At 35.5% G+C, this 22217-nt stretch overlaps 1 protein-coding gene across 1 annotated transcript in view; it reads right to left on the bottom strand.

The window, feature by feature from the left end:
* Positions 1–22217, bottom strand: part of TENM4 (teneurin transmembrane protein 4) — a 2866770-nt gene that overhangs the window by 2436541 nt on the left and 408012 nt on the right. The window lies entirely within an intron of this gene.

A 22217-nucleotide genomic window follows, 5' to 3' on the forward strand; every position in this document is an offset into this window, starting at 1 on the left:
TGATTGATATTCCATTGTGCATATATACCACATCTTCTTTATTCATTAATTTATTGATGAAAACTTAGGTTGCTTATATATCTTGGCTATTATAAATAATACCATGATAAGCATAGGGTGCATATATATGCCAAAGGGGAAGGGGGTGGGAAGATGGGTGAAATAAGTGAAAGGGGTTAAGAGGTGCAAACTTCCAGTTAATAAGTCACAGGGATGACAATTACAGCACTGGGAATATTGTCGACAATATTATAAGGTACTTATCTGGTTGAGCATTTCATAATATATGTATTTGTTGAATAAGTATATTGTACATCTGAAACTAATTTGATATATGTCAACTATACTTTAGATAAAATTTAAAATGTTTGTACTATAGTAAGTTCATCCCATATGGAAGAGTTCCTCCAGGATTTTTTTTTTTCTTTTTGATATCTTATCCTGGGATTTAGTTCAGAATTGTGTGTTTTTTAGTGTTTACTTATTTTATTTTGAGAAAGAAAGAGTGTGTGTAAGCAGGGGAGAGGAAAAGGGAGAGAGGGGGAGAGAGAGAATCCCAAGCAGGTACCACTCTGTCAGCACAGAGCCTGATACGGGGCTCTATCCCACAAACCTTGAGATCATGACCTGTGCCAAAACCAAGAGTCAGACGCTTAACCAACTGAGCTATGCAGGCACCCCCAGAATTGTTTCTTAATCTTACATTTCTTCTTTCCAGTACCAGAATTACCAATAAAACCATTTTCTACTGCTTGAGATTCCATATATCTTATTTTGGGTTACTAACCCTTCCAAACAAAGCAAATGACCAGGTACATCACTAGCAGTTCTTCTTACAAGGATGTTCATGACTAACTTTTGGGGTCACTCTTGATAGGATCTATGCAGGATCAGGTTAGTTTTGGCTTGTGCGCACATAATGAGATGTCCCATCTTTGAAAAAGTGGGTCCTTTTTTCTCCTCTGTAAGAGTCTCCACTTACCCTCAAGCAGCCATACATGTAACCTAAGTTGATTACACCTATTTAGTTTCAACCAAGTGCCACCACCTGGCTTCTATTCTTCAAGGATCCCTTTATCCCCATTACTCTCAGAAAGCACTCAGAGAAGAGCCACCAATGGGCTTCTCAGTAATGCTGTTTCCTCATTAAGACATTCCTCATGGTAATTCCTTTGGTAAATGGATTGCCCCAGGCCCTGCTTTCTCATGTTCTGGACTTATGAAACCTATTCACTCTATTGTTCCCATAGCTCTGAGCCATTTGATGACTTTTTCCCCACCATCTTCTGTGTCATTTCTGATATTCCTACTTCATTTATCTTTTCTTGTGAAGTTTCCAAGAACATCCTTAGCTTCCTAGACCTATGACTAACTCCCAGCATCCTTGCCAAAGTGTTAAATCTTCTTTTATGGGATAATACTGCTATATCAATAAATATTTGTAGATAAGCTTTTCCTTATCTAAATTAACATTTCATCCTCCCTCCAAGTCATGGCGTCTTTAAAATCCATACATTCTCCTGACTTCTGCTAGTACATGTTGGCTAGACACTGGGTTTTTTAGGTATAACCACTGTCTTCCTATAGAAACATCACCTCTCCAGTCAGATTATATTATAATTTGATCCTAGTTGCTGGTTTAATAGCCATATTCTCTTAGATGGAGATAAAAATCTCTCTATCATCTTCAAGCTATGAGAGAACAGTAGCCTTCAACAGAAAGGGTTGAGCCATTTCTGTAGGCCAGAAGTTTCAGTGGAATTTAGGCATTCAGAGTTTTAAAGTGCACCAACCCAGGTATTCTCATCCCAAGTGTCAGATTCTCACTTATCCCTATTCATGGTCCTGACCTTGGCATAGTAGACTTGCAGTGTTTGAGAATTTAATCATTTTTGGAGCTCTGTGGCACATATAATTGAGTCCTGGATCTGATCCTCCACTTTGCCCCCCAGGTGCAGATGAGAGTCTCTTTATGTGCTGCCAAAGAGGTCCTCTGGCTTTGACAGTTTGCCTTTAATTGGTGATTAAAAATCTAGTCTTTCATTATCTTTTCCAATCCATCAATCGTACCCAGCAAGAGCCATTCAAATGCATACTCCTTATAATTGCTACTCCCTCAAATTTTCCAAGGTCTGAGTTATTGTACCAGTCAGTGCATTACCTTCTGTGGTATCTCATCCCAGTTCATCACCAGAGAGTTTTAACACTGCCAGGGGCTATAAGTACTCCATCTATCACTGCACTGCCAACTGCCTGGAGGGTGACCAACTCAAAATCCCATTTTAGAGTCTGATTCCTACAATCGTTTCAAATACCAATCATCCCAAAATTACATTTCCCAGGAAACAGACTATTAGGCAGATATTTATGTGCAGGAGTTTTACTGGAGAGTGTTTAGGAAAATATACCTGAATGGGAGTGCAGAAACAGGTTTGGGCAGAGGGAGAACTGTGAGATGTGGTTGTTATAGAGTCCTCACCATATCCTCTGGGAAACCCTTGAGCCAGAATAGTCCTTCCAAGTTTCTTGAATAAAGGCAAGGCGTTCAGACCCTTGTATTCCCCATATTAACCAGTTTTGGATATGGTTATTTCCCAGGAAGGAAGCGCAACCTTAGTTGAGACAACTCACTTCAACTGAAATCAATTCCTGGAGAGGACTTAGATGTGAGATATTAGCACCAGCACTCCTGGCTGAAGTGAGAAGAAAGAGGGAAAAAAGAGAAAATTAGTGTCAGGCTGCCCGGGTGGCTCAGTCAGTTAAGCATCTGACTCTTGATTTCAGCGCAGGTCATGGTGTCACACACAGTTTGTGAGACTGAGTACCACTTCTGGCTCAGTAGCATGGAGCCTACTTAGGATTCTCTCTTTCTCTCTTCCCCTCCCCTGTTCATTCATTCATTCTCTCTCTCTCTCTCTCTCTCTCTCTCTCTCTCTCTCAATAATAAATAAGCTTAAAAAAAGGAAATTACTGTCTTTTTAAACTTTGAAATATTAAACAAAACAACAGGACAAGAAATAAACAAGTTATTTCTTATAAGTCCTAGGTTTGTTGCTAAGATCAGAAAGATAAGGCAGAGAAGAGGTCCTGAAAAGTGAACAATAGTATGCCCAAACACTCTTTGACTATCAAATCCTTAAGGTATTAGAATATGCAGTAAAGTAATTGTATTTTATGTTTAAGATCTCTATTTGATTAGTGACATGCTCAGTCAATCATTCAATGCTAGATTTTAAGTTCATTAAGGCAGGGCTCACATCTGTCCTGTTCACTCTCAACATAGTACCTCTAACGTAATAGGCATCCACTATATACTTAATGAATAAAGGATTTATGGTATGGCAATATCAAAGAGAATTATGAGCCTTAAGTTCCAATATAAATTCTATCTTTGTTAACCCTAAAGCCTGTCTTTTATGTGTCCCCACATGTCTCATATGTAGCAAGCCCAGTGCTACCTTCTGGAGTGAATATTAACATTATTGCAACCTCATAGAAATATGAATAAAATAGGATATTCATGTCTTAAGCGTGAACAAAATTTTCATGAATGCTTAGTATTTTTTCCAAAATGCTAAACAAGTCAATTGAGGCACATGACTTATCAGACTGATCAAAATGTTAAGCTTTTGGTATATGTCTCCTGTCAAATTAATACTTTATATTTGGAATGATTTCTCTAGTTGAAGAGGAAATAAAAATTAAGACAAGTGCACAGAATTAAAAGGCAAAAGCTAATGAAGATGAAATCAATATCAAGTTCTGTAAGTACAATACTCAGACCCACCCTTGTCAAATAGATACCCCAATCTAAGGAAAAAGTTTTGGGTAAGATATTCTGCCCTAAATGTGGCTATATTTTTAACTAACAAGAAAAAAAGTAACTAGGCTTGTGATGAAATGATAAAGTACTGTATCTAAATAGTTTAGGGAAAAGCTCCAGGAACTCACTTGCCCTTTACAAAATGGGAATATTCCTGTAGGATTTTCACAGTGCCTGTATCCAATAGTTATAGAAAGCCAAAGCCAAAATGTGCTCTGTAAATAGAGCCAGCTTGAACACAGAGTACCAACTTGGACAAGATACAAACACAAGAATCCAGAGATATGAAGCCAGAAGACATTAAACTGTGAGCACCTATCTGTTACCCTGTAATTTGGGACAAGAAGAGCATGTGTCTCAAGCTCCTAATCCCTGAAAGGGAATGAACCACACCAGCAGAAGCCTAGGATCATCTCAAAGACTCAAGGAGATAATGGATGGAAAAGCACTTCAAAGGCTGTGTATCTTCAACCTATATTTATAATCATTGTTATGGCAGTGATTTCAAATTTTCTCTAGGCTGGTGAGCTCACAAGTTTGATGGCAAGGGCTCAGAATTAAATATAGGCCTGGCAAAGGGAAATACAAGTATTTCAAGCAGAATGGTGTCTACATAGAAAAAGGGGGAAAGCTCTCTTTTTTTAATCTATCATGTGATCTGAACATTTTTTCTGCAGTGATATTTTTCTCTATAATTGTTACTTAATAATAATTACAAAGCTTTGTATAAAGAAAACCCTATCACATTGTTACATTGCAACAGATATACTTTAGACCTAAGTAGCTGAAAGCATTAATGCAATAAAATACAATTATGTAGCTAAATTATTCCTTGAATTATTGATGCAATATTGACTCATTTAGTATCTCTTGTAACAAATGGGCAGAACATACACTTACAGGTTAATATACCCTACCAAGGGAAGAAATGCACAGCAGCTGAACCCATAAATTCAGTAATTTTATAACCCTATGTTTTATTAAAATCCATTAGATTCCTTCAAAGGCACAAGGTCAAGGAAGAACAAAAAAAAAAAAAAAAGAAAAGAAAAGAAAAGAAAAAGGTGTCCCATACTAGTTTAAACAGATACAAAAACAATGGTGAATATGTACCATTTGTCATTTTAATTACCAACATCCATTTTCTGTTAATTCTCTGTAAGGTAGAGATGTGGTTAAACAATAAAAACTGTTAATAGCTCATGAACTCTTTGGCCCCAATTATCTATCTCTACAAGGAATGATTTTGTTTTTGCTAGAAAATTCACTACATATACTGTATTTCTGAGACATGCAGAAAACCTAGAGATGCATTTAAATACCAGTGACCCTGAGAATCATGGTGTATATACAGTAAGTAAGTAATTGGCAAATGCTTGTTTATTTTTTAAACTACAAAAGACTCTTATGTTCTTCATTTTCAACAGTACATATATTATTTGCTTTTGCATATTCTTTCTTCATAGCTAGTTAACACCTTGAGAATAGAGCCTGTCTCTTAAGTTCTTTTTGAATATCCCATAGGTTCTGAAAATGCACTGAATACAGAGACAAATTAATATGCACCAAAATTACTTATAACATTCAAGCTCTCAGTTATGAAATTGAGGTCAAAAAGATAATACTATCAGGTGACAGTATCCTAAATCTCAAACTAAATCAAATGTTTGCATTATATTTAAATATGATATATAATGTCACAAAGAACAGCAGCTGAATACCATCAAAGATGGCTTTTTTGACCAAATATCATTCTTTGGATAAGCATCATATAGTGCGGTTCTGAGTCATAGTAGCTTTTGGCTAAAATGTGAACTTTACCAAGTTTTCAGGTAATTACTTTGAGTAAATAAGAGCTTTCTGAGTTCTTAGGTACAAGGGTGAATGTTGGCATTTCTGACATTTCAAGGGAATGCCTCAAATTTTCATAGAATCTTTAGGACTTGCTCTTTATCTTTTTTTTTTTTTTAAGAAAACAATTTGGCCATATATTACTGATTAAATGAGTCTATAAAAAGGAAGAGAAGTTCTTTTTTTTCTTTCAGGGTAAGTGTTCTTCATTCCATTGAATGGCATCTTAAAATTACAGAGTTGGGGTACAAATAAAATAAAAACAAGTTTGGTTTCATTAAGGAAAAAATGCTTATATAATTTTATCATCTGCCAACATAAAAAAAAAAAGTCTTCAATAGTGCCTTGTAGGGTTGACTGAGAATTCTGCATTGCTGTATAGCTCACTCTCTTCATAGTCTTGAGATCTTCTAGGCAATGTGAACAGTATCTCCTGAGTTTGATGGTTAAAAAAAGGTTTGCATAGCTTCAATGTCTATGCTACATACAAAATGTACTCTAAGCTTTAATCTGGTCAGAAGTAGGAGACTGAGACACTATTTCTAGATGGGGGAAGTCCGTTGCCCTAATCTCTCTTGCCCAAAGTCCAGTGCATGAGCACCTTGACCACTGCAACCATCCCTGAAGAATAAATCACTTCTTTATCTGGCTACCTCTGTACCTGGTACATACTTCCACTTTTGCACTTACCACACAAGAATTTAATGTATTTCTGGCACGTTTGTCACTTCCAATAGACTGAACTTCTGGAAGAAAGGAATTTTGTTTTATATATCTTTGTATCTCCAGGACCAAGCATGACCCCTAGTCTTTAGTAAATTCTAACCAATTAGCCTCTGTTACTAGTCAAACTTCAATAAATATGTCTTATTGAGGATTTTCTGTGATATATCTGCTTATATTAATCCTGATTCCTCAGTTCAATAAATGTAAGGAATAAGGGGAATCATTTTTCTAGACAAAGTCTGTAAGTCTAATTAATAGAAAAAGAAAGGGAACCATGAAAGGAGCATCTATGGAGAAAGGAGTAAAGAGTAGAGTTAACCTTAGGAACTTTGGGCTAGAGAGTCCTGGTGTCTGGAATATTTTTCCCCTGATTTTGGCATATATGAATACATTTTGTCATTTAGATCTCTGTTTATATCTTAAGAGAGGTCTCTCCCTTAAGTGCCCAATCTAAAGTAATCACTTTATCATGTCATCTTATTTTAATTCTCTGCACAATTTTAGTCATTGTCTGATGATTGTTTTTATTCATTTATTCTTTTTATGTATGCATTTATTTACTGCCTATCTACTAAAATGTAGGATCCATGAAACAAAGCTGCTAGTCACTACTTTTATGTCTAAATACTACTTGGCTCATAGTAAGTGCTTAGTAAATATATGATGAGTAAATATATGAATGATGAGTTGATTTAAAAAGCAAATCAATTGGGGTGGCTGGGTGGCTCAGTCAGTTGAGCGTCCGACTTCGGCTCAGGTCATGATCTCGTGGTCTTTGAGTTCGAGCCCCTCATCGGGCTCTGTGCTGACAGCTCAGAGCCTGGAGCCTGCTTTGGATTCTGTGTCTCCTTCTCTCTCTGCCCCTCCCCTGCTCATGCTCTGTCTCTCTGTCAAAAATAAGTACACATTAAAAAAAAGCAAATCAATTGCAAAATTTGATATTTTTCACTAGAAGTAAATTACTTTAAAAAATACCTAACATTTAAATGTTCCCTAAGAATATATTTCAAAAGTCTCAGGTAAGAATAGGAAATGTAGGAAGTCAGAGAGAACAGAACATATTGGTCTTCCATCATCACCCCAGTGAGAAAGGAAGGGACAAAGGTATTGGATTCCAAAGCATCTTTAGGGTAGTTAATGGTAATGCGTTGGAGGGACAGTCAATGAAAACCTAGGAGGAAATACATGATAAATTAAATAGCTTCTTTAATAGCTGATTGAATACAGTCATACATATGTGAAGAGATTCTTTTCACAAAACCAGATGAACATCAAGGTTGTTAAACAAGGAAGCCATTAAACTGATGTGGTTTTAATGCCTTAGTAGCCTACATAACCAAACCAAAACCTAAGCCTGTAACATCTCAAGATTAAGAAATCAAAATCTAAGGACAACAAATCACAATCAGCCCAGTAGCTTCACCAAATAAGGCAACTGTGTAAGTTACAGCCAATCAAATAATTTCCTAACTTTGCTTCTGCCTTTTCTCTAAAACGTCCTTCTCCTAGCTCCTATCAGTGGAGTGCTTCTAACCACTTCTGGTTTCCTGCTGACCAGTTTGAATCAATTTTTGCTCAATAAACTCCTAAATGTGTAATATGCCTCAGTTTATCTTTTAACAAGGTCAATTTGAATCTTAAATAGGAAATAACAGTATTCATATGGATTTGTATTTTTATAAATGGCAGAGAAAATGCCATCAGTCCACCGATCCTGCTTCCTTTATCTGCGCCCACAGTCTACATTTAGGTAAAGTCCTATGGTCTAGACAATAGACAACAGAATGTGGACAGAAGAGTTTACCATTTCCAGGCATGGCCCCTAAAACTCTCAAGAGATCTTCCCCAATTTGTCTGATGCAGTGAATTCAGTGGATGGTTCTGAGGTGCCACTGAATAGAAACCTACCAAACACCTAATTGGACTCTGAAGTGAAGGAGAAATAAACTCTGCCAAGCCACTGCAATGTTGTAATCATATATGCTGACATGTCTTGATTTTATTTCCCAACATGCTCCTGTCCTCCTCCTCTTTGAAGTTTTATCTATATGCTTCTATGCTAATTAGTGACCAAGGTATTCTATCTCAGGGTTGATTTGTACAAGTGTAGAAATAAGGCTGAGGTCAGGGCAAGTGCAACCCTCCTTTGGATTTTTTAACAGAATCTAGGGAAGAGTTTGAGGCCCTCCATAATGGTGAGATTAGAGTATGTGCAAGTAGACTTCCTGAGAGACTAAAGCAGATGGCAGAGTAATACAGAGATGAGCATCCTGTAAGCATCTGAGGCGCTGGCTTTGTGTGTCCCAGAGGTCCGGCTAAAAGCTTGCTTTTCCACAGTTTTCAGAGATACCCCATTATTCTTCTTGTCAGTTCTCTGTTACTTAAACCCAAGAATTCATGTATAATATTGAGGCTGAATATCACTGTATTTTAGCAAATAGAATTATGTGGGATTCATCAAAACCATTTATACAGGGCTTTCCCATCCTCACTGCATGAACAAACTTGAACCATAAAGCACTACTCTCTATTCTCGGCTGTCATTTCTCAGACATATGACAAGTCCATCTGCCAGGGAATACGAAGAAGGAGTGGAGGAAACAACCACAAGTCACCAAATGATTCGGCTATTCTATATTTAAGTAGTGTGTCTCAAACTCTAATGTATGTATGAATTACCTAGAGATATTATTAAAATGAAGATGTGGATACAGGTCTGGACTGGGACCTGAGACTTTGCATTTCTGAAATGCTTTCAAGTGCTGCTACTTTCAAGTGCTTGTTTACTACCACACTTTGTGGAGCAAGGTTCTAGAGCAGATTGTGTGTCTCTTGTGGTTATTCCTTCCTTGTATAGGATGCTCAGTGGGGACAACTAGAACAGCTTCATAATGTTTCTCAAAAGCTCTCATAGGATTCATTATGCAGTTCTCAGAAAAGCAGCATTGGCATCATCTGGGAGCATATTAGAAATGCAAATTTTGGAGTTCTACCTTAATCTACTGAATCAGAAGGTTTGGGCACGGGGCCCTAGAAATTATATTTGTAAACTCTGTACGCAAACATTATGCACTATAAAGGCTGAAAAAACTAGAAACTGTGGATTGGGAGCTGACAAAGTATCTTTGAGTAAATACCACTTTCATAGGCTTCAGAAGCTATGCTATGACTGAGAAAAACACACAGGCCAAGCACAAGAGACTTTGGGAAAGGCTTAGTCAACCTGAATGACACTTTAACCCTTTACATGTGTTCTATCAAGAGCAAAGTTCATTAGTGCATGAATGGCATGGTCCAGCAGGAGAGGCTGGGCAAAGGTAGAGATAATAGGAGATCCATTTTTCTGTCTGGGCTTCACATGCAAGCCATAACTTCTACAAAAACAGTTTCCTGATATACAAACTCAAATTGTTACCATCATTCTCTACCTGTCAGAGAAAAGGGGATAACTAAATGTGAGACTTTATATATTGCCCTTTGAGAATTCCAACCACCAGGGTATTTGCTAGTGGTTGATATTTATGTAAGAAATATTTTAATCAATTATAAGGAGTTCATTATTTGTCAGGAAAGAAAAAAGGAGAATTTACCATATGGAAGGTAAAAATAATTTAAAAAGGGAAAAAAAAACGTTTAGAAGAAGAGGGTAATAAAGATCTAAGTGATCTCGAGAAAGGCTTTATGAAATAAAGAGCTGAAATCAGATATATAAAATCTGATACCTATATATAGAGAGATAAAAATATATACCTATAGAGACTAAAGAAAGTCTTTTGTTACTGTCTTCTACACTCCTTACTTCTATTAATGCCTGGTTACCATGAATGTCTGTTGTTCAGACTATCATGCTGACAGCTATGTATTTATTTTAATCTTTAAAACAAGGCTGTGAAGTCTTTGAAACAGGGCCATTTGTTTTTGATGAACTATATTTTTGATAGATTTATTTGACCTGGATCTATGTAGGTAAAGAAATATCATCTTGAGAGAAGACTACAACATTAAGAAAAGATATTTTGCACAAGGAGTCTACCTACCTGTTTATTATTACCCTTTTATTCCCAGATTTGGGTAAAGAAAGCTGAGAAGCTGAGTGGGTACAGTCACATAACAAAGATGTCAACAGAAATGGATTCATCATCAGGATCCTCTGACCTAACTTGGACAAATTCTTGGTGAAAATAATTAAAAGGAAATGAAGATAAAGTTACTAAGGAGTGGAAAACAGTAGGGAAAATAGTATTTTGTACCTTGCGTTTCTGGGCAATGATATTCAACATCCCTGAGCTTTTGGTTAAATTAAGCTTAATGTGTTTTTTCTCATCCCAGAGCACATTGCACATGGCTCCGCCTCCCATTCCCACCCCTTCTGCTGTCCACTCCAATTTAGTTTGTACAGGATGTGTAATTAATACCCAATTTATGTCCTTTTCTGAAATGTTCATGAAGACAAATAGATATGGCCCCCCAAATGACCTTTGTTGAATCCCTTGATACCTTTCCCTCAAATGGATGTTTTAGCATTTACAAATCACTTTCATTTTCTTTTCGCCTGCCAGATGGCTTTGAATCTCTATGGTGGCTTTCTTCTCCAAACACCACAGTTTTCTAAAGGATCAAATAAAGTTCATCGTGGCTTATCTCAATTTCCCTGGGATAACTCACATTTCAAAGTGAAAAAGTCAGAATAAATCAACAGCAGTAGCAGGCAGTTATAGAGGTCCACGCTGAGGGCACTTGCTTCCCCGTACCTACTGTGAGGTATATGTGAAGCATGGTCTCAGGAAGAGAGGCGCATGGGACGGCGGCAAGCAGAAAGTGTGATGGAGATGATTAGGAGGTGAGCAAATATGATGCAGCATCCAGGAAAGGTAAATATGTGAAAGGCCCACAAGCTTATTAATCCTCTGTCCATAAAACAGTCGGTACAGATGCGCAAACCAGGAAGAGGAGGGGAGGGAGGAGCCCAAATTGGAACCGGAAATGCCCTGTGCTTAAGATGATCTGGCAAGCAAATGACTCCCTGAGCAGAGTAGGGAGACATAATTGTTTTGTGTTGTTATTGATAATATTATAAAACCTTTTTTTAATCCTTTACTGAGTGCCTGTTGTGCTATGTATGCACTTTATATGTGTATCTCATAATCCACACAATCTAGAATTTGTATTATGATCACGCTCATTTACTTATAAGCATTAATTATGTAACTAATGTTATATTTTTCAACTGATACAGTTAATAATTTAATCATCCTCTTGGAGTTTTTTTCCTATTAATTTGTATTTACTGACAGTAAAGACCAACTCAATGATCATCTTTATGCTCACATATTTCTTCCTTATTTTTAGAATGGATGCATTCAGGCCAATATTCTTTTAAAGACACCTCTCAAAATTTTATATCTATCACATTATTTTCTCTTACTTTATAGCATTTATCCCATGTAAAGTTTCTGTTCCTGCCTGCATGCGTGTGTATATGTATGTGTGTGTGTGCGTGCATGTGCACTTATTTGTGTGCATGTGTACTGTCTCTTCCCTGACTTGCTTATGATGCTTGCTTGTGATGACAAGGACATTGTCTGTTTTCTCACTATTATATGCTTGCTTATGATGCTTGCTTATGATGACATGGACTTGCTTGCTTATGCTTGCTTATGATGACAAGGACATTGTCTGTTTTCTCACTATTATATAGTCAATCACTATAACATTTCCAGATATATATTAGGCATTCATAAACATGTATGAAAATTAAAGTAATAATTACATGAACAAATAAATGGATAGCTTTGGATAAACAATAAGTTATTTCTTCACACTTCAGGGTATTATTTGGCATCAGTATTTAGATTTTTTTATAAATTAAAATATGAATAAAATTTCAAAGTAAAACTTATTATTTCTAAAACTCTCATAAAAATAATGCTTAGAAAAATAGAAAAGGAAAATCCTCCACATTCTCATTACTCAAATGCTGAGCTTTCCAGCGACTTTATTTCTGGTCTTTTTTGTTCATACAGATTTACATGAAATTATGAGCTAATTAGCATATAATATATACACAAATTTCTAAGCATATTTCTCTTCATGTAGTGGATGTATTCACAAAGAAACATTTTGAAGACTGCTTTTATATTAGGTATAAATAGTATTATGTGCATTTTATTGAATTTATGGTTTATTTATGCTGCATTCAGGAGAATATGCTGAATGCATCATGCTACCAACAAAGGAAGGTTAAAATGCTAAATATGGAGAATGTTATTTATAGGGATTTTAATTGTTGTAGAAAAATATAACCATAAATCTGCATGCTACACTGAAAGCTTTATGAAATGAAAAGGTTTTAAATGCCTATTTCAAGGTTGACAGTGTCATACTATTTCAACTAAAATATCTTTTTGTGTTCAGGGTGCAGTGTAAAGATACCAATAAAATCACCCACAAAAATTATCAGAAGTAAAGATTATATGAGCTCTTAGAAATCTACTCTAGTCTCTCTGAAATTATGAACAAATAAAAATATCACCCAATGTCAATATTTCTTATTTACTGGGAAAGTATTTTTAGAAGTTAAAGGAAAATTATTTTTAGTTACTGTTTACACAGCAGAATAATTTGGTGGTATAGAAAGAGTGATCTTTTAAGTGAGACAAATGTTCAAATTCTGGTTTGATAATCAAAGCAAGTTATTTATTTTTCCAGGCCCCAGATGCCTCATTTCTAGAATTAAATATAATATAACTTCTTTTATGAGATAATTATGAGGATTAAATAAAAAAATGTGCACTAGGTGCTTAGTATGCTACCTGCCCCATGATAAGCACTCCGTAACTGGCAGTCACGTAAAAGTAAAAGATGATGAAGTCTATTCATGAGGTGAGGGATGAACCACACTCATCCCTAGTGGTTCAGATTACTCCCTGGTTACAAAGAGAGGACAAGTCACACGCCAACATTTGTTTGGGAAGCTGCATATTTTGAAGACACTAAATTTATTTTTTAGTAAGACTGTAGTCGAAAATAACAAGAAAAAATGACACAAGCCAAACAAGTTTAAAACCAAAGATAAATTAACTATTATTAATTCACATAATTAAATTTCAGAGGCAGTTTTAACTTTAGACATGGCTTAATTAGAAGCTAAAAATCTGGCATCAAGAGGAATTACGGTTTCAACCTACTTCTCCAAAACTCAGCAACTTAAAGTCAGAGTTTTTGGTTTCTGATTGGCTATCTAGGGTCAATTACCTAGCCATTCCTGAACCTGTCACCGTGGCCTGTGGCATGGGAGATTCTAATTGGCTCATCTAAACCCACATTTCTCCATTGGAGCTTCATGAACTAAGAGCTGAAGAAGGATGGTATCACAAATACACTATGCTTCCTTACCTCTGTGAAACCAGGGTGTTATTCTCAGGAACAGGATAAATAAATATTTCAGTGAACAAACACAATGGATTTTACTCCCATGACCTAAAACAATCTAATGCAGATGAAATAAGGACTGTGGAGATATGTTATGAGATTCAGAACCCTAATGGAACATACTTCTGTTTTGCTGAATAACAATAATTCTTACAAAAATTCATCTTTAGCATGTAGGAAAGGCTGGCCAGCATTGCAGGTTAGACAAGTTATTAATACTAAGCAGTTCTTACTGTATGACTAATCATTCACTTACTCTTTCTGCCCTTTATCCCCTCCTTCCTTTGTTGTCTCTTTTCTCTCCCAATATTATTTTCTTTCTCAAACATTTATTGATCACCTCCTATGTACAGCCTTCCTGTAAATTGATAAAAGATATTTCTGCCTCTAATGAAATTTATGATCTAGTTAGAAAGGTACAACAGAAGAAAGTGTATTATATTGAAAAAAAAGCAGTGCCAGATAGGACCAAACAAGTACAATTGTGGAGGGTAGCCATAGTGTTATAATGGAATTAAAATATGGCTTGGGGTCAAACGCCCTGGATTATATTCCTAGTTCTGTCTCTTACCAACTGTGTGACTTTTGGAAAGTCATGTAAGCAATATGAGCCTCCAATTCTTCATTCATGTCACAGAGATGATACCACCTGTCTCAAAGCAATGTGGTGAGGATCAAAAGAATGACATATGTGGAAGTGCCAACAACATTCTCTGACACATAACTGGCATCACAACGTTTCTAAATAAAGTGTCCTGGGTTTCTCATAAGAGGGAGAAATATTTTAAGCTGAAGGAACCAGGGAAGACTTCACTGGAATGGCATTAAATAAAATTAATAGAACTGGATAACACATATGGAGGAAAAGACCATTCTGGTATTAGGGGAAAAATAAGCAAAACAATGGAAACAAGAACACATAATTTTTTAATGAAAGTAGAGAACATTGCATGTTGGCTGAAATAATGAGGTTTTGTTTGTTTTAGTTGTAGAATTATTTCCTCAATGAATTTTTTAGGCACCTAATACGTGCAACAGCTAAGGGACCCACTCTTGTTGAAAATAGGCGTGAGAAGACCCCCTACCTCACAATCCCACTAAGGAAATCTAGGACTTCACAATGCATAGTTTTAAAACCAATGCAGTGTTAATAGAAAACAGGAAAACTGGGCTAGGGGTCAAAGACAACATTCAGTGACTGAAGACAGACCTAATTTGTAGTTTTGCAAGTTATACCACACTTTCTCATGTCTCATGCCTTTGCACATGAAGACTCTGTTATTGGAATGTATCCCTCATGAATCCACCAGCTTCTTGTCCTTTAAGATGCAGTTCAGCAAAGCCTTCCTTGATCTTCTTTGTCCATCCTTTAAGCTTCTTGCTGAACTAAGTGCTAATTCTCTGAGCCACATGCTGAACCAAGTATATAATTTTTCTTGATCTTCTATGGATATGAACTGACTTGCTCATTATTAGGAAGATTGCTTTCTTTCCTTCTTTCTTTCTTTCTTTCTTTCTTTCTTTCTTTCTTTCTTTCTTTCTTTCTTTCCTTTCTCTTTCTTTCTTTCTTTCTTTCTCTTTTCTCCTCTTTCCTCTTCTTTTCTTTCTTTCAAATTTCTAACAGCCTTATTGAGGTATAATTGGCATATAACAAACCACACGTTTCAGAATAAAACACACATCTCTGAAAGTACAATTAACATATAATAAACCATACATTTCTGAAACCATACATTTCTTAAATGTATACATATCATATATGAAATTGTATACAGTTTGATAAGTTTTGACATATATATGCACCCATGAACAAACCTCCACAGTCAAAATATGAAGACTATATTCTCAATATCCTCACACCAGTTTGTAATACCTTCATTTCACCTTTGTCAGTCCCCCTTTATTCCCAGTCAATGACTGGTCTGCTTTCTGCCATTAGCTTTTTTGTTTGTTCATTTATTTGTCTTCTATTTTCGAATACTCTAATTGAATCAAAGAGCCCTTTTAGTCTTGTTTTTTTCAATCAGCATTAATTATTTTGAGATTCACCATGTATGTAGCATTGCCAAGTAGTATTCAATTATATGCATGTACTACAAGTTTTTTGTTTTTGTTTTTTGTGTGCTTTTTGTGTTCTTTTAACTCACGAACTTGTTCAGAGATGCTAGGATTATTTTTGATTTTTGGTTATTACAAGTAGAGATGCTATGAACACTCATAAAATATTTATGTGGATATATATTTTAATTTCTCTTGGAAAAACACAAATTCATAAAATGGCTGGATAATAAGGTAGGTATATGTTTAACTTAAAAAATTTTTTCTTTACAGATAGTTTATCAATGTATAATACCCATTTATATTTGTCAACCTTTTAGATTTTAACTGTTCTAATAGGAACAGAGAATAAAACTGCATTTCTGTAAAGAAGAATTATCTTGGGCATCTTTTTATGTGCTTATTTATATTCCACATATTTTCTTTAGTAAAGTGACTATTTATTTATTTATTTATTGTGTGTTTTGTTTTCTTATTGTGTTAAGGGTTCTTATTTTTCTGGCATAAGTCACTCATCAGCTATATGATTTGCAAATATTTTGTTCCTATGTCTGGCCTTCCTCGTCCACTTAATATCTGGCCTTCCTCGTCCACTTAATATCTTTTGAAGATACTAATTTTGATTAAGTATAATTTACTGTTCTATGGATTTCTGCTTTGTGTTTAAGAAAATTTTGCCTAACTCAAGATCACAAAGAACTATTTTTTTTATTCTAAACATGTAAGAAATTAATGTTTCACATTTAGATCTATAATTTTAATAACATAAATAACATGTATATGGTATAAGTTATGAATTGGAAGGTCTTTTGTGTGTGTTCTTTGTTTTTGTTTTGTTTTGCAAATGAATATGCAATAGTTCAAAAATTCAATTGCTCATATATATCTGGACTCGACTTTATTCTGTTCCATTTATCTATTTATCTTTTTAACTTTTTTAAGTTTATTTATTTGAGAGAGACAGAAACAACACAAGTGTGGGAGGGGCAGAGATGGAGGGAGAGAGAGAATCCCAAAATCCCAAGCAGACTCTGCACCATCAGCATACAGCCTGATGTGGAACTCAAAAGCATGAAACTGTGAGATCATGACCTGAGCTAAAACAAAGGCCCAGACGCTTAACCGATTGAGCCACTCAGCCGCCCCTATCTATCTTTTATTTTTTAATGTTTATTTACTTATTTTTGAGAGACAGAGAGGGAGAGAGGGGCATAGAAAGAGGGAGACAGAGAATCCCAAGCAGGCTCTATGTTGTCATCACAGAGCCCGATGCAGGGATCAAGCTCACAAACCATGAGGTGATGACCTGAGCCAAAACCAGACACTTGACTGAGCCACCCAGGCACCCCATCTATGTAACTATTTATTATACTATGCACTACATATCTGTGGTTTATTTACTACTTGTTGAAAGTTTGTATCTTAAACACCATCAATCTTATCTCCCTACCCTCCATCCCCTGGTAGCCACTACTTTAGTCTCTGGTTTCTTTATTTATAATTTATTTTGAGAGACAGAGAGAGAGAGAGAGAGAGAGTGAGAGCATGAGCAAGGGAGGGGCAGAGAGAGCAGGAGAGAGAGAATCTCAAGCAGGCTCTACACTAATAGCACAGAGCCCAATGTGGGGCTAAAACTCATGAACTGTGAGATCATGACCTGAGTCAAAATGATCATGACAAGAGTGAGATCATGACAGGAGTCTCACGCTTAACTGACTGAGCCACCCAGTCACACCTATTTATTTATTTTTACAGATTTGACTTTTTTAGATTCTACATAAGAGTGGCATCATATGGTACATGTCTTTCTCTGTCTGACTTATCTCACTCAGCATAATGTGCTCAAGGTCCATCCATGTTGTCACAAATGGAAGGATATCCTTCTATGTAATGGGTGAATAATATCCCATTATGTGTGTGAATAAATATAAATATAAATATAAATATGTATATGTATATCATGTCTTTTTCTTTGTCCATTCATCTGCTGATAAACATTTGGGGTGTTTCCATATCTTGGCTATTGTAAATACTCCTGCAATAAACATGGGTGTACACATATCTCATCAAAATCCTGTTTTCATTTCCTTTGGGTATATACCCAGAAGTGGAATTGTTGAATCATATAAAGATGTATTTTTAATTTTTTGGAGGAAACTCCTTATTTTTTTCCATAGTGGTTAGATTATTTTACATAGTCTACACCAACCGTGTAGGATTCCCTTTTTACCACACCCTCACCAACATGTCTTGTTTTTTGCCTTAAAAGTTTTAATTTAAAGTCCACTTAGTTAGGGGCGCCTGGGTGGCTCGGTCGGTTAAGCGTCCGACTTCGGCTCAGGTCATGATCTCACGGTCCTTGAGTTCGAGCCCCGCATAGGGCTCTTTGCTGACAGCTCAGAGCCTGGAGCCTGTTTCAGATTCTGTGTCTCCCTCTCTCTCTGCCCCTCCCCTGTTCATGCTCTCTCTCTGTCTCAAAAAATAAATAAACGTTAAAAAAATTAAAGAATAAAGTCCACTTAGTTAACATATATTGTAATATTAGTTTCAGGCATACAATATGGTGATCCAACACTTCCACACAACAGCCAGTGCTCATCACAGCAAGTGCATTCCTTAATTCCCAAGGAATTTCACTCATCCCCCCACCTACTACCCCTCTTGTAATTATCTTTTTGTTTTCTACAGTTAAGAGTCTCTTTCTTGGTTTGCCTCTCTCTGTTTTATTTTTCCTTTGCTTGTTTGTTTTGTTTCTTAAATTTCACATATGAGTGAAATCATACAATATTTTTCTTTCTTTGATTGACTTATTTAACTTGGCATGATATTCTCTAACTCTATGAATGTCGTTGAAAATTATAAGATTTCATTCTTTTTATAGTCAAGTAATATTCCTGTGCGTGTGCATGTGTGTGCATGCACACACACAAATGACACATCTTCCTTAGTCATTCATCAGTCAGTGGGCACTTGGGCTGTTTCCACAATTTTGCTATTGTAGAAAATGATGGTATAAACATCAGGGTACGTGTATCCCTTTGAATTAGTACTGTTCTATTCTTTGGGTAAATACCTAATGGTGCACTTACTGGAATGTAGGGTAATTTTATTTTTAATTTTTTGAGGAAACTCCATAGTGTTTTCTAGAGTGGCTGCAACAGTTTGCATTTCCAACAGTGCAAGACAGTTTGCCTCCCTCCACATTTTCTCCAACACCTATTGTTTCTTTCTTTCTTTTTTTTTAATTTTAGCCATTCTGACAGGTGTGAGGTAATATCTCATTGTAGTTTTGATTTGTATTTCCCTGATAATCATTGATGTTGAGCATCTTTTCATATGCTTGTTGATCATCTGTGTATTAAATGCCTATTGGAAAAATGCCTATTCATGTCTTCTGCCCATTTTTAATTGGATCACTCATTTTGGGGTATTGAGTTTTATAAGTTCTTTATACATTTTGGATACTAACCCTTTATCAAATCTGTCATTTGCAAATACTTCTCCCATTCTATAGGTTACCTTTTAGTTTTGTTGATTGTTTCCTTTTCTATACAGAAGTCTTTTTGTTTTTGTTTTTTTGTCTTTTATTTTTGTTTTGGTTTGGTTTTGTTTTTATGAAATCCAGTAGTTTATTTTTCTTTTGTTTTCCTTGCCTTAGGAAACATATTTAGTAAGAAGTTGCTATGGCCAATGTCAAAGATGTTACTGCCTGTGTTCTCCACTAGATTTTAATGGTTTCAAGTCTTTCATTTGGGTCTTTACCCTATTTTGAATTTATTGTTGTGTAAAAAGTCATCATGTTTCATTCTTTTGCATGTTGCTGTCCATTTTTCCAACATTTGTTGAAGAGACTGTCTTTTTTCCATTGGATATTATTCTTTCCTGCTTTGCTGAAGGTTAGTTGGCCATATATTTGTGGGTTCACTTCTGTAGGTTCATTAATTGTGGATTTTCTATTCTGATCTATTGATCAATATGTTCATTTCTGTGCTGCCACCATAATATTTTCATCACCATAGCTTTGTAAAATAACTTGAAGTCTGGAATTCTGATGTTTCCAACTTTGATTTTATTTTTCAAAGTTGCTTTGGCTATTTGGGGTCTTTTGTGGTTCAATACAAATTTTAGCTCTGTTAAAATTGTTCTAGCTCTGTGAAAAATGTTGGTATTTTGGCAGGGATTGCATTAAATGCACAGATTGTTTTGGGTAGTATAGAGATTTTAATGATATTTATTCTTCCAGTCCATGAGCATGGAATGTTTTTTCCATTTCTTTGTGTCATCTTCAGTTTATTTCACAGGTGTTCTATAGTTTTCAGAGAATATGTATTTTACCTCTTTGGTTAGATTTATTCCTAGGTATCCTACAATTTTTGGTGCAACTGTAATGGGATCCATTCCTTAATTTCTCTTTCAGCTGCTTTATTATCAGTATATAGAAATTCAACAGATTTCTGTATGTTGATTTTGTATCCTGCACTTTAATGAATTTGTAAATATCAATATTGTAAATATCAATTTGGGCAGTGTTTTGGTGGAGTCCCTTGGGTTCTCCATATAAACTATCATGTCATCTGCAAACAGTGAAAGTTTTATTTCTTTCCAACCAATATAGATGTTTTTTATTTGTTTTTGTTGTTTTATTGCTATGGCTAGGACTCCCAATCCTATGTTAAATAACAGTGGTGTAAGTGGACATCTCTACCTTGTTCCTGACCACAGAGGAAAAGCTCTCAGGGGGCCTGGGTGGCTCAGTCGGTTAAGCATCTGACTCTTGATTTCAGTTCAAGTGATGATCTCAAGGTCATGAGATGAAGTCTTGAGTCAGGCTTTGCACTTGGGATGGAGTCTGCTTAACATTTTCTCCCTCCCTCTCCCTCTTCTCCTCCCCTACTCCTGCTCCAGTGCTCTAGCTCTCTCTTTCATTCTCAAAACAAAACAAACAAAAACAAAAACAAAAAAGAAAAAAAAAAAGGAAAAAAAAACTCTCAAATTTTCCCTATTGAGGATGATATTAGCTGTGGATTGTTTTATATATATCACCTTTATTATTTTGAGGTATGTTCCTCTAGCCCTATTTTATGTTGATCAGGGATATTGGCCTGTAGTTCTCTTTTTTTTAGTGGAGTCTTTATCTGGTTTTAGTATCAGGGTAATGCTGGCCTCATAGAATTAATTTGGAAGTTTTCCTTCCTTTTATATTATCTTGTAAGAGTTTTAGAAGAATGGGTATTTACTCTTCTTTAAATGTTTGGTAGAATTCACAAAACATGTGAAGCTATCTGGTCCTGGTCTTTTGCTGAGACTTTTTTGATTACCGATTCAAAATTTTTGTGGTTATTGGTCTGTTCAAGTTTTCTGTTTTCTCCTGTTTCTGTTTTGATAGTTTATATGTTTCTAGGAATTTATCCATTTCTTCCAAGTTGTCCAATTTGTTGGCATATGGTGTTTCATAACATTCTCTTATAATTATTTGTATTTCTGTTGTATTGGCTGATATTTCTCTATCATTTGCGATTTTATTTATTTTGGTGTTTTCTCTTTGCTTTTTGGTAAGTCTGGCTAGAGGTTTATCAATTTTATTTTATTTTTCAAAACCAGCTCCTGGCTTCATTGATCTGTTGTATTGTTTTTTGGTTTTTGTTTTTAGTTTCTATGTCACTTATTTCTGCTCTAATCTTTATTTTTTTCCTTCCTTCTGCTGGTTTTAGATTTTGTTTGTTCTTCATTTTCCAGCTCCTTTAGGCATAAATGTAGGTCGCTTATTTGAGATTTTCTTGCTCCCTGTTATAGCCCTGTATTTCTATAAACTTCCCTCTTAGTACCACTTTTGCTGCTTTCCAAAGATTTTGCACTGTTTTCATTCTAATTTTTTTTCCAAGTAATTTATAATTTATTCTTTAATGTCCTGGTTGACCCATTCGTTGTTTAGCAGCATTTTGTTTAACCTCCATCTAGTTGTCATCTTTCCAAATTTTTTCTCATGGTTGACTTCTAGTTTCATAGTGTTGTGGACAGCAAAGGTGCATGGTACAACTTCATTTTTTGTGTATTTGTTGAGGTCTATTTTGTGACCTAGTTTGTGATCTATTCTGGAGACAGTTCCATGTGAACTTGAAAAGAATGTGTACCCTGCTATTTTAGGATGGGATGTTGTGAATATATCTATTCATTCCACCTGGTCCAGTGTGTCATTCAAAGCCATTGTTTCCTTGTTGATTTTCTGTTTAGATGATCTACTGAAGTAAGTGAATTGTTAAAGTCCTCTACTATTATCGTGGTATTATCCATTAGTTCCTTTATTTTTGTTATCAATTGTTCTACATAT

This window comes from Acinonyx jubatus, chromosome D1, assembly GCF_027475565.1.
Source record: "Acinonyx jubatus isolate Ajub_Pintada_27869175 chromosome D1, VMU_Ajub_asm_v1.0, whole genome shotgun sequence".
NCBI lineage: Eukaryota > Metazoa > Chordata > Mammalia > Carnivora > Felidae > Acinonyx > Acinonyx jubatus.